Genomic DNA, 13,091 nt, shown 5'->3' on the forward strand with positions numbered 1-13,091 from the left:
AAGAACTAGCCAAGACAGCAGTAGACAAGGCATATTGACAGAGAGAGGCATAAAGCAATCACAGGTGTTGATCAGGAGAGCTAAGACAACAATGGGTAAATGGCGATGAATGGGCAGAGCGGGTCAGTTAGGTACATACAGCACCTGAGTTCGAGGCTGAGGCCGACAGGTAAACTAAATGAGGTATCGTGTTATTGAAACAGTCCAGGGGCATCAACTGTGTAATCGAGTGATCATAGGGTGAAAAGAGCAGCAACAGTTGAGTCAGTGTGCCGTTCGGTAGTCACAACTACGCTAGGCGAGCAGGTAACACAGTGTTCAGAAAAGCTAGCTGGCCGGGGATAGTAGATGGTTCTTTGGTCGACATCGTAACAGAATAGCCTGTTGAGGCCACATTGGGCGATCACGTCGGCAGTCCAGTCGTGATGGATCGGCGGGGCTCCGTGTCAACAATAAAGGTTCCAGGCCAATTGGCAAAGGAGGTATTGTCACCCTAGAATTAGCTGGTATATGGGCCTAGCTCGAGGCTAGCTCAAGGCTAGCTGGTGCTTGCTTCGGGACAGAGGTGTTAGCTAACAGTTTAACTCTTTTGCAGCTAGCTAGCTGTGATGGTCCAGTAATGATGGTGTAATGATCCAGAGCGGCAGGAATCCGGTGATATGGTAGAGAGAAGCAGTCCGATATGCTCTGGGTTGATATCGAGCTGTGCAGACTGGCAGGTGTTGTCCGTGCTAAGGCTGGATGATGACCGAGAAAAGGTGAAGACCGCTAGCCGTGGCTAACAAAGACTAGTAGCTAGTTAGCTGGCTAGCTCCTGATGGAAGTTCCAGTTACAAGGAATAAAATTAGCAGATCCATACCACATTGGGTGAAGCGGATGGCAGGAAAGTATATTTAGCTCATAGATAGAAAGTTAGATTAAGATATAAACGAAATAGACCGGCTATTTACACGGGATAAGACACGGGTTAAGACAAAGACAAATACACACGTCCTACTGCTACACCATCTTGGATTCATGCTAACATTTATGAATTATCAGAGGACTTGATTGCGAGACAATACTATAACAATTACTTTGCTTATTAGTAACTTATGTGAAGGTTTATGTCTGTTAGTTTCTGCCACACATGTAAACACACACACACACACACACACACACACACACACACACACACACACACACACACACACACACACACACACACACACACCCCTGACTCACACAAGCATACCACAAACACACACACAAACAAACACACCAGCAAATAAATAAATAAACCAGTATGCGAACACACACAAACACACCTGAGGAGCATGTGGTGCGAAAACTTGGTCCTAATTAAGGGACAGACAATAGCACGCAGGGGAGCCATTGCTGGTGATGACTATCAACAACTGCCACGCACACACACACACACACAGAGAGAGAGAGAAACACACGCGCGCACGCACGCACGCACGCACGCACGCACGCACGCACGCACGCACGCACGCACGCACGCACGCACGCACGCACGCACGCACGCACGCACGCACGCACGCACGCACGCACGCACGCACGCACACACACACACACACACACACACACACACACACACACACACACACACACACACACACACACACACACACACACACACACACACACACACACACACACACACACACACACACACACACACACACACACACACACACACACACACACACACACACACACACACAGCTGTTTTAGGAGGACTTTATAGGCCAGTTGTTCACCACTTCTCTTTTCACCAAGGTGCTAAAATGATTATGGCCTCCACTTTGCCTTTTTACACAGGGAAAGTGGCTTCAAGATTGTCTGGGAGGACAGTCTACCTTCCACCGAAGAGGAACGTTTCTCAAGGATTTCAAGGAGGGAAGAATTTTATGCTGTCCTTTGTTGAAATAGCAGTGGTTTGTTGGTTATGGTGTACTATGTGTTTCTATGCTTTCTTGTATGACTGTAAAATTGCCTATGAATAATTTGAATCATGAATAGGTTGATGAAAGCTTTTGATACCAAATAGTCCAAACTACAGCTTTATAATTTTACAAAAAGGTTTTTGTCTCATATATATATATAACTTGTTCGGAAATATGAAAAGTAAAAGTTCTGTAATTAGACAAGAATATGGAACATATAACTCAATATTAACTTCCGGATGAACACTGGGAATTTAATTGGCAAAAAGCTGACCTGCATATTCATGTAATTACTGAAAAAATGCCACCAGACAGTGACTTCTCAAGTTAATAATTAAATAAAGAAAAGTGAGTTAATGTCGAGAAAGAGGGGGTGGGGGGGTGGGGACACAGACAGAATCAAGAAACAAAGCAGAATGTCACATGTTGGAAACTGGTCGCTTGACTAATCTTCCACTATTGGAACCGTTTCTGAATTTAATCCGGTCTCATTAATTCACTTCATTAAATCAAAATGTGGTCAAAGTGAATGTAATTAGCCAACAGATGACACCTTCCTTCTGTATGACACCAGGCTGGAATGTTGCACCGTTTATATCCACAGTGGTCATGTATGAACCAACAGCCCCTGGACACTGATCTACGGTTAGTTTAGTAGTTTTCCGAACTAAAGTTTATGGTTTGTGGATGGTAAGCAGAATCTAGGTCTGTGCCTGAAGAATAGATCTACAACTCAGCGATATTTTAGCAGTCAAGGCGCATAAGGATCAGTGACGTCAAACTCTAAACAATCACTTCTGTCCATATGATCGGAGATAGCTACATGCACTGATACAAATGGAGACCTCATCATTTTTGGAGCTGATTTTTTAAGACAATGTTACAGTAGATAGAAAATGATTGTAGGAGCCGTTGCTAACTAACTGTAAATAGTTTTAGCTCGCTAGGTTAACCATATTGGCCAACTGTGGGGTAAAATAAATCACTTATTACGGCTAGTTAGCTACTGCCCCGCTCTTTGCTAGAAAATGTAGCACTGCGCCAAAACTGATTAGTTGTCTCCACTTTTAAAGCGTGTAGACACTGAGGTCAGGCAACGCTGTGACATCATAAGCTTAACCGATATTGACTTAAATCTCTGGATTAGACACATGGTAGAAATAAATGGCAAATATAGCATTGCCAGGTAAAGAACACAGCTTCACATTTTAATTTGTGAGTTGAGTTCCACTTTAAATCCAAAACAGAACCTACAGTATATTTGTATTCTATGACTCTCCGTGGTCCTAAACTAACAAAGATAAATGATTATGAAGTGAACATATGTGATACAAATGAAATACCGATAACATGTATAAGCTTATTCACATTTAAGATCACTTCCTAATTGCATATTGTCAAAGACTATTTCCTTTCTCACGAGAACGAGCAATTGTGCAATGCAAATGTTACAGAATCCATCTGCATCATAAGTGTTCTAGATTGCTTCTGTTAAGAGCCCACTTGTGGCACTTCTGGATGACTTGCCCGCACGTTAAGTATGTCAGCTCAATTCCCGATATTCAGTTTCTTGCATTCCCAATTGTTTGCTAGGTGTAAAAATGCTAAAGTCTATTGTGTGTGTCATTCCAGACCTGTTAACTCCCATACAGTTAGTGTGCAATTATCAGCTCTTACACAAGATAGAGAGGAAATTGATTCCCAAAAGCTTATCCTTTGTGTTTTTAACATATGGGACATTACAGGCTTAGTTTACATGAAGGACATCACAGAAAGAAAGAGAAGAAAACTGTTGCATTCAAGCACTGAATGGATTGAGTGTTTTTGTATTCACTCATTCAGTGCCATGTAAAAGAGGCTCATTTTTGTGGTGATGATGGAATTCAATCCAACCTGCACTTAAGAAAACCAGTGACAATACAAAATGTTTGTCGGTAGTTGAAATCAAAATTATAATTGTTTTGTTTAATTCTTTCCTACCTTATATTTATCACTCTCGCTCACTGGACTTCCAAGAACAGAAAGAGAGAGCGATAGGAAAAAAGCATGAAGTGGGATTTGAGCCCACACGCACACACATGCACACACATGCACACACTAGCCTATTTTCCAGGGTTGCTGTAAAGGTAAGATGAAGTGGCTCGTAACAACTCTATTATGTGGCGTAGTGCACGTCCCTTATTGGCGAACAGAGACCCCTGCATGTCAAGCGGAGGTGGCGTCCCATCCCAAGGGAGACCCCGGGCACAGTAGGTTAACCTGTCCCTGCTTTTTTAAGAACTGATTGCCAGACCCCCCATAGCTCGAGGTAAACTGACAATTTTCCATCACCAGGGAACGTGGCTTTATTAGCGAGAGAGGGGAAGAGAGAGAGAGAGAGAGAGAGAGAGAGTGAGAGAGAGAGAGAGAGAGAGAGAGAGAGAGAGAGAGAGAGAGAGAGAGAGAGAGAGAGAGAGAGAGAGAGAGAGAGAGAGAGAGAGAGAGAGAGAGAGAGAGAGAGAGAGAGAGAGAGAGAGAGAGAGAGAGAGAGAGAGAGAGAGAATTCAAGTTGTTGCTGGTGTTGTTGTTCTAAATCATGGTAAATGAATGTATGCAGATCTGGAAGGTCTGATCAATTATAGCAATGGATAGATTGTCTCTAATGTACGAGATTGCATGATTAACGGAAAATTTACAAACAAGGTAGTGTTAATAGGCAAAAAACCTTCCTGGAAATTTATGAATTAATGGAAATATGAGCACATATTTTACTATATAGCATACTTCATTGTAGAGTAATAGTGAATACATAAAAAGTATGAAATAACACATATGGAATCATGTAGTAACAAAAAAGTGTAAAACAAAAGTGTTAAACAAATCAAAATATATTTTATATTTGAGATTCTTCAAATAGCCACCCTTTGCCTTGATGACAGCTTTGCACACTCTTGGCATTCTCTCAACCAGCTCCGGATTCCTCCCGCAAGCTCTGAACCTTTACTCTGGATCATCGCAGCTAGCCAGCTGCTATCCGAGTGGCTACTCCTGTCTAACGTCTCTGTCCCGAAGCGGGCACCAGTTAGCCTGGAGCTATCCTCGAGCTAGACCCTTCTCCCGGCTAGCTGAAGAAATCAATCAGATAATTCCTGGGCTTCAATACCTCTTCTGCCAATTGGCCTGGACCCTTTTCTGACGATACGGAGACCCGCCGATCCATCACAACTGGTCTGCTGATGTAACCGTCTGAGGGGGTTTCAACAGGCTCCCCCTGAGAACCATCTGCTAGCCTGCTGCTATCCCTGGCCTGCTAGCTGTCTGAATCGCCGTGCCAGCTACCCTAGTTTCTCACATGATCACTTGGCTACACATGCCTCTGCCTAATGTCAATATGCCTTGTCGATTGCTGTTTTGGTTAGTCATTTTTGTCTTATTTCACTGTACAGCCTCCAGCCCTGCTCAATATGCGGTTACCGCACCTGGCTTAAACGGTGCCTCTAGAGACAAAACCTCTCTCATCGTCACTCAATATCTAGGCTTACCTCCACTGTACTCACATCCTACCATACCCTTGTCTGTACATTATGCCTTGAATCGCCCAGAAACCTGCTCCTTTTACTCTCTGTTCAGAACGCACTGGACGACCAGTTCTTTTAGCCTTTATCCGTACTCTTATCCTACTACTCCTCTGTTCCTCTGATGTAGAGGTTAACCCCTGCAGTGCCTAGCTCCAAACCCATTCCCCAGGCGTCCTCATTTGTTGACTTCTGGAACCGTAAAAGCATTGGTTTCATGCATGTTAACATTAGAAGCCTCCTCCCTAAGTTTGTTTTATTCACTGCTTTAGCACACTCCGCCAACCCGGATGTCCTAGCCGTGTCTGAATCCTGGCTTAGGAAGGCCACCAAAAATCCTAAAATTTCCATCCCTAACTACAACATTTTCTGCCAAGATAGAACTGACAAAGGGGGTGGAGTTGCAATCTACTGCAGAGTTCTATCATACTATCCAGGTCTGTGCCCAAACAATTCAAGCTTCTACTTTTAAAAATCCACCTTTCCAGAAACAAGTCTCTCACCGTTGCCACTTGTTATAGACCCCTCCGGCATCCAGTTGTGCCCTGGACACCATATGTGAATTGATCGCCCCCCATCTATCTTCAGAGTTTGTAATGTTAGATGACCGAAACTGGGACATGCTTAAATCCCCGGCTGTCCTACAATCTAAGCTAGATGCCCTCAATCTCACACAAATCATCAAGGAACCTACCACGTACAACCGTAAATCCATAACCATGGACACCATCTTAGATATCATCCTGACCAACCTGCCCTCTAAATCCACCTCTGCTGTCTTCAACCAGGATCTCAGCAATTCCTGCCTCATTGCCTGCGTCCGTTATGGGTCCGCGGTCAAACGACCATCCCTCCTCACTGTCAAACGCTCCCTAAAACACTTCAGCGAGCAGGCCTCTCTAATCAACCTGGCCCAGGTATATTGGAAGGATATTGACTTCATCCCATCAATAGAGGATGCATGGTTGCTTTTCAAAAGTGCTTTCCTCTCCATCTTAAATAGGCATGCCGCATTCAAGAAATGTTGAACCAGGAACAGCTATAGCCCTTGGTTCACTCCAAACTTGACTGCCCTTGACCAGCACAAAAATATCCTGTTGCGTTCTGCATTAGCATCACTACACTGTACGGCTCTGACTTAGAATAATTGGACAACGACAAATACCTAGGTGACTGGTTAGATTGTAAACTCTCCTTCCAGATTCACATTAAGCATCTCCAATCCAAATTTAAATCTAGAATTGCCTTCCTATATCGCAACAAAGCATCCTTCACTCATGCTGCCAAACATACCCTCGGAAAACTGACCATCCTACCGATCCTCGACTTCGGTGATGTCATCTATAAATAGCCTCCCACACTCTACTCAACAAACTGGATGCAGTCTGTCACAGTGCCATCCATTTTTTCACCAAAGCCCCATATACTACCCACCACTGTGACCTGTATGCTCTCATTGGTTGGCCCTCAATACATATCCGTCGCCAAACCCACTGGCTCCAGGTCATCTATAAGTCTTTGCTAGGTTAAGCCCCGCCTTATCTCAGCTCACTGGTCACCATAGCATCAACCACCCGTAGCACACGCTACAGCAGGTATATTGCACTGGTCATCCCCAAAGCCAACACTTTCTTTGGCCACCTTTCCTTCCAGTTCTCTGCTGCCAATGATTGGAACGAATTGCAAAAATCTCTGAAGCTGGAGTCTTACATCTCCCTCTCTAACTTTAAACATCAGTTGTTTGAGCAGCTTACCGATCACTGTACCTATACACAGACCATCTGTAAATAGCACACCCAACTACTTCATCCACATATTATTACTTACCCTCTTGCTCTTTTGCACCCCAGTTTCTCTACGTTCACATCATCATCTGCACATCTATCATTCCAGTATTAATGCTAAATTGTAAATATTTTCACCTCTATGGCCTATTTATTTCATACCTCCCAACTCTTCTACATTTTCACACACTGTACATAGATTTTTATATTTTTCTTTTCTTTGTGTTATTGACTGTACATATGTTTATGTGTAACTCTGTGTTATTGTTTTTGTCGCACTGCTTTATCTTGTCCAGGTTGCAATTGTAAATGAGAACTTGTTCCCAACTGGCCTACCTGGTTAAATAAAGGTGAAATTAAAAAATAAAATAAAGTGTGCCTTGAATTCTAAATAAATCACTGACAGTGTCACCAGCAAAGCACCTCCACACCATCACACATCAAGCCTCCATGCTTTAAGGTGGGAACAACACATGCAGAGGTCATCCGTTCACCTACTCTGCATCTCACAAAGATACGGCAGTTGGAAGCAAAAATCGCAGATTTGAACTCATCAGACCAAAGGACAATTTCCACTGGTCTAATGTCCATTGATCACGTTTCTTGGCCCAAGCAAGTCTCGTCTTTTTATTTGTGCCCTTTAGTAGTGGTTTCCTTGCAGCAATTCGACCATGAAGGCCGGATTCACGCAGTCTCCTGTGAACAGATGATGTTGACATGTGTCTGTTACTTGAACTCTGTGAAGCATTTATTTGGGCTGCAATTGCTGATGCTTGTAACTCTAATGAACTTATCCTCTGCAGCAGAGATAACTCTGGGTCTTCCTTTCCTGTGGTGGTCCTCATGAGAGCAAGTTTCATCATAGCACTTGGTGGTTTTTGCGACTGCACTTGAAGAAACATTCAAAGTTCTTGAAATGTTCCGTATTGACTGAACTTCATGTCTTAAAGTAACGATGGACTGTCATTTCTCTTTGCTTATTTGAGCTGTTCTTGCCATAATATGGACTTGGTCCTTTACCAAATAGGGCTATCTTCTGTAAACCACACTTACCTTGGTCACAACTGCTAAGCAAGTGTATGTGACCAATAACATTTGATTTGATTTGAACACAACTGATTGGCTCAAATGCATTAAGAAGGAAAGAAAATCCACAAATTAACTTTGAACAAGGCACACCTGTTAATTGAAATGCATTTCAGACTACTTCATTAAGCTGGTTGAGAGAATGTATGTATATACATATGGTACATGACTAAATATCATGTATCATAATCATGTACCATAATATCAAAAGGCAATGCAGCACAGTTGATTGTGATTCTGACCATGTAGTAAAGAGAGGCAAACATTTAGACTTTCACCACCCGTTTGAACAAGCTGTAATAAAGCTAAGAAAAAAAGCACATATTTCACACTACTCAGTTAGACTATAAAAGTGAAGCTGAAACCAAAGAGATGATTCAATGTGAAAGTGAAGTACCTCTTCGACAGACATTCTGACAGGTGAAAAACATGACCTGTGTAGAAAATTGCAGAAAAAAGCAACAGACTTTCCAAATAGGAAATCAATAGTAGCCCTTGCTACATGTCAATACAGAAATGAAAGTCTGCTAGGTAACGCAAGCTCATCACCCAAGTCTGTCTCTCTCACAAACACACATGCAAACTCTTTCTCTCTCTCCCACACATACACACACACACACACAAACTCTTCCACACGAGACAGACACACACTCTCTTTTTCTCTCACACACACTACCTTACACACACACACACCTAAGCTTACAATGAAAAAAAGGACAAGCCTTATGGTTTCCAAGGTCTCGATTTGTTTACTATGTTACAAGAACAGGTGGATAGAATCGTGAAAAAAGAGAGAGGGTATCCTGAGCTGTATGGGGTTCAAAGCTCATGAATGCATTGCAAATGGCAGCCTATTCCCTATATAGTGCACTTTTGACAAAAGTAGTGCACTATGTAGGGAATATGGTTCCATTTTGGATGCAGTCCAAGGCTTGGATTATAAGAGTAAGGACCCCATACTGTGGCTTGACATGGCTACCGGCTTACACTGCATTTTTCTCTGACACTGCCAGCTCACCTTAGGTCAAAAAAGCATGTGATGTCTCCACACACGTGTTGACAGACAAGACTGCAGCTCCGTGTCGACAACAAGCTCCTTCTTCCCAAAGGTTATCTTTCATTATCATGACATTGATGACAAAGTCACAGTCGGTCAGAGGAGAGGTGTTACGCTACGACCTAAGAAGAAGTCACAAACAACAGGGTCTTCACAGGACATGTACAGATCATCGAGCTAGCATGAAGGTTCACTTCCATTGTATGCACACTGAAAATTCCATCAAACATATTTCGCACATCTCACCCCAAATGTATGACACATACAACATGTCTGACATTGGTTGGATGATTTGGCCCCTCAACTGCAAGTCCTCTATCATCGTAAATGCATGAAAGATGGGAATGTTTTTAGTTCACAGTGCTAGTGCGCAGGTTCCCTTCAGTTCGACACCAAAATAAACATTCCTTAAAGTCTGCAGGTACAGTATAATGTTTTATATCATGTTAGATGCATATATGAAGCTGTTAAAATGTCTTCTGAGACTTGTATTATGTACAGTATATATCTATGTATCAAATGTTCAACTGACTCATAAATGGCTACACATACAAACAGGCTGTGCTCTAAGCTTAAATACTCGTATAATTACCAACGTTATCCCTTAATGATAAATTACTTTTTTTTACCTACACATAGCCCTATAATCTCAAAGACAATCTCCTATTATCGCTGATCTTCCACGATAAATTATTCACAACCTAAGAAAAACCTATATATACACATAAGTCATTACTCTCCCTGTGCCCTTAATGAGGGGACATTGTGCAGAGGGCTGGTCTCGGGGCCCGGGTGGATAGTTACCGACCAGCATGAGTTCCATCTTATCCAGGCTCCTGATTAACTCATCGTCTGTCTGTCCACTCAACCCTTAGACATGTGCTTACATGTCATAATCGTCATAATTCTCCTCATCGGGTCCCGGGGCCTCCAGGGTCGCAGGGCTGAGCTTCTCCACCGCAGCTTAGTGATTAGGGGCCTGTTCCCCAAAGGGAGTAATAGTACTGGTTAATACTGGGTAATTCCTCACCCCTTTAGCTTCACACCACTGTACCACTGGTCCCTTGTATTCATCTATTAAATATAGAATATCAAAAACTTGTAATGAGTGAGTGAGTGTGTGTGTGCGATGTCTGTATACAGTGGGGGGTGCCCATGTATGTGGTCATGATGGTGGGGGTTTGTGTGCATAGGTAGGGGGGTATTTGGTGTGTGTGTGTGTGTGTGTGTTTGCATGCGGAAAGAGAGGGGCGTTCTGGTAAGGCTTTGTAAGTGTTTCCTTAACGTACACAAGTCAACGTGCAAGTCAGCATACAAGTCCACGTGCCTTCAGTCCAGCACACACCCTCATGAATAATTTAATATTCTCTCATCAATAGACCAGAAAGGAGAGCTCTCAAAATGTCTTATCACCCCATTTATCAGATTCAAATTCTTTCCTCCTCAAATTTTCAGTTCTCCATAAAAAAGTTAGTATTTTTCACCAGCTGTGAACATATCTGTCATGAATACCAGACCTTTAATGTTGTTCCCCATCCTCCTGCTGCACTGTAAACAGCTGTCAACAGTATTCCTGATTTACTTGTCAAGCGTTTGGAGGGGGGGGGGGTTGTCTTTGCATGTGGCACTGGCACCCCAGGAACGGGTGGGGTTCACAGGAGACAATAAAACCTTGGCTTCCCAGGCTCGGGGGATTCTAGATGGTAAGTAAACACCCAGCTTCCTTAAAATGGGCCGAAAATTAAGAGTGGAAGAGTGTGTGTGCATGCGTGTGCTTGCGTGCGCGTGTGCGCGTGTGCGCGTGTGCGTGTGTGTGTGTGTGTGTGTGTGCATGTGCGCTAGAGAGATGCTTTCGAGTCATGTTTATATTCATGCATTACCTTGCATCGCGAAGATGAATCCATACAAATATGCATGAACTTGATGTTAAGGAGACGAAAATCGAACGGGCAAATGTGAGAAAGAATTATATGTATGAAAAACATGTGCACACGAACGCACAACCACACACACACACACGTTAAAAGTAGACAAGTCTTCAAACGTATGGGTAATAAAATGTCAGTATTTGTACAGTAATAGTGTTCCTTTTTATTTTTTTTATTTTTTTTTCCCATAACCCTCCCCTAATTACAGAAAACTAATGTACAACAACACATAGGCTTCTACTTCCAGCTAACGCATACTATATACATTTTACTGACACAGTATATTTTACATGAGTTATCTTTTGTTTGTTTTTAGTCCCATCCTTCAGCTACCCTCAACCTCTCCCATGTACCTCTGAAGGCCTTGCAGTTTTGATTTCTATTTGCCGTATATTTTTCAACTGTGCTGTTTCACAAAAGTTCTGAACCTATGTACATTTAACGGACACAGTATATTTTACATTAGTTATCTTGTTATTTTTAGTCCCACCCTTCAGCCTCACTCAACCCATCCCATCTATCATTGAACACCATCCAGTGTTGATTTCTATTTGCCATATATTTTTCAACTGTGCTGTGATGTTTCACAAAAGTTCTGAACCTTTCTATTCTCATAGTTTGTAAAGATTGTAAATTAAAGATAACACATTTTGCTAGGAGTATTATTATATTATTGATCAATTGACTGTGACTTTTCAAATCACCCAGCAGTGCTATTTGCAAAGTTAGCTCCAGGTAAACGTTGCAATTTTTCAGCCATTCCTGAACCTACGACCAAAAACAAGTTACATATGGACAGTACCAAAATAAATTATCTAATGATTCTGTCGCATTCACTCTACTTATTTTCTTAATACTATTAGACCATTAACCATGATAAAAGGAAATAACCTCCTAACTCTTAATTTCTCTCCTTTTGTCTCTCTCAGCCTTCAAATCTCCACATCCATCTTACCTTCTCTGTTCCACTATCTTTTTCTTTATCAATCTCTCTCTCCCTCACTCACACTTTATATAATTTAACAAAGTACACACCGATCAACAACAGACAATACTAGACAGCTTATTTTCATCGGTAACTAAAAACAAACAATGTTTCTCGCTCTACCCCATCAACAATACCCCCCAACCCCCATTCTCTCTCTCTCTGTCACACATCATTGTTGTCCACTCTAATCGGTTCTAAACGATGAATCGTACGGGCGGCCACATTATCCGTCATTAGCAAACACTCCAACGACACTGTTCTGTTATCTTCCGGTAATCGAGAGTGTCAGGCAGTGACGTACCTCACAGAATGACAACCATAAATGCACCAGCAATTAACGTCCAAACAAGTGGTGTGCTTACATGACACCTCAGTCACAGATAACATTAATGGAAAACGCACTTTGAAAATAGAGCTTTTCCATCAATTATGTAATATATTGTTGAACATAATATACTCTATGGGCATACCTCTAAAGTAGCACTGCTGTTTTATTTTCTGGTGTACTGTATATGTTACTGTACTGTGCGATGTATGCCTATGTGTGTCTGTCATGTTACGCCTATAAAGACCATAATTATCTCATATCTATCTTTTGACCTGACAACATTGTAGAAATGTATATGAATAGCTCATAAGTACTTCCCTATAAAAAAAATGGAATTCAAGATTTAATGAATTTCTCCATTCTTATTGTACAATTTCATGAAATTAACCATCAGATAAGTACATCGATGAAGAGAC

The sequence above is a fragment of the Oncorhynchus mykiss genome, chromosome 3 (assembly GCF_057628025.1).
Source record: "Oncorhynchus mykiss isolate SJ-2025 chromosome 3, ASM5762802v1, whole genome shotgun sequence".
In the NCBI taxonomy this organism is placed as follows: domain Eukaryota; kingdom Metazoa; phylum Chordata; class Actinopteri; order Salmoniformes; family Salmonidae; genus Oncorhynchus; species Oncorhynchus mykiss.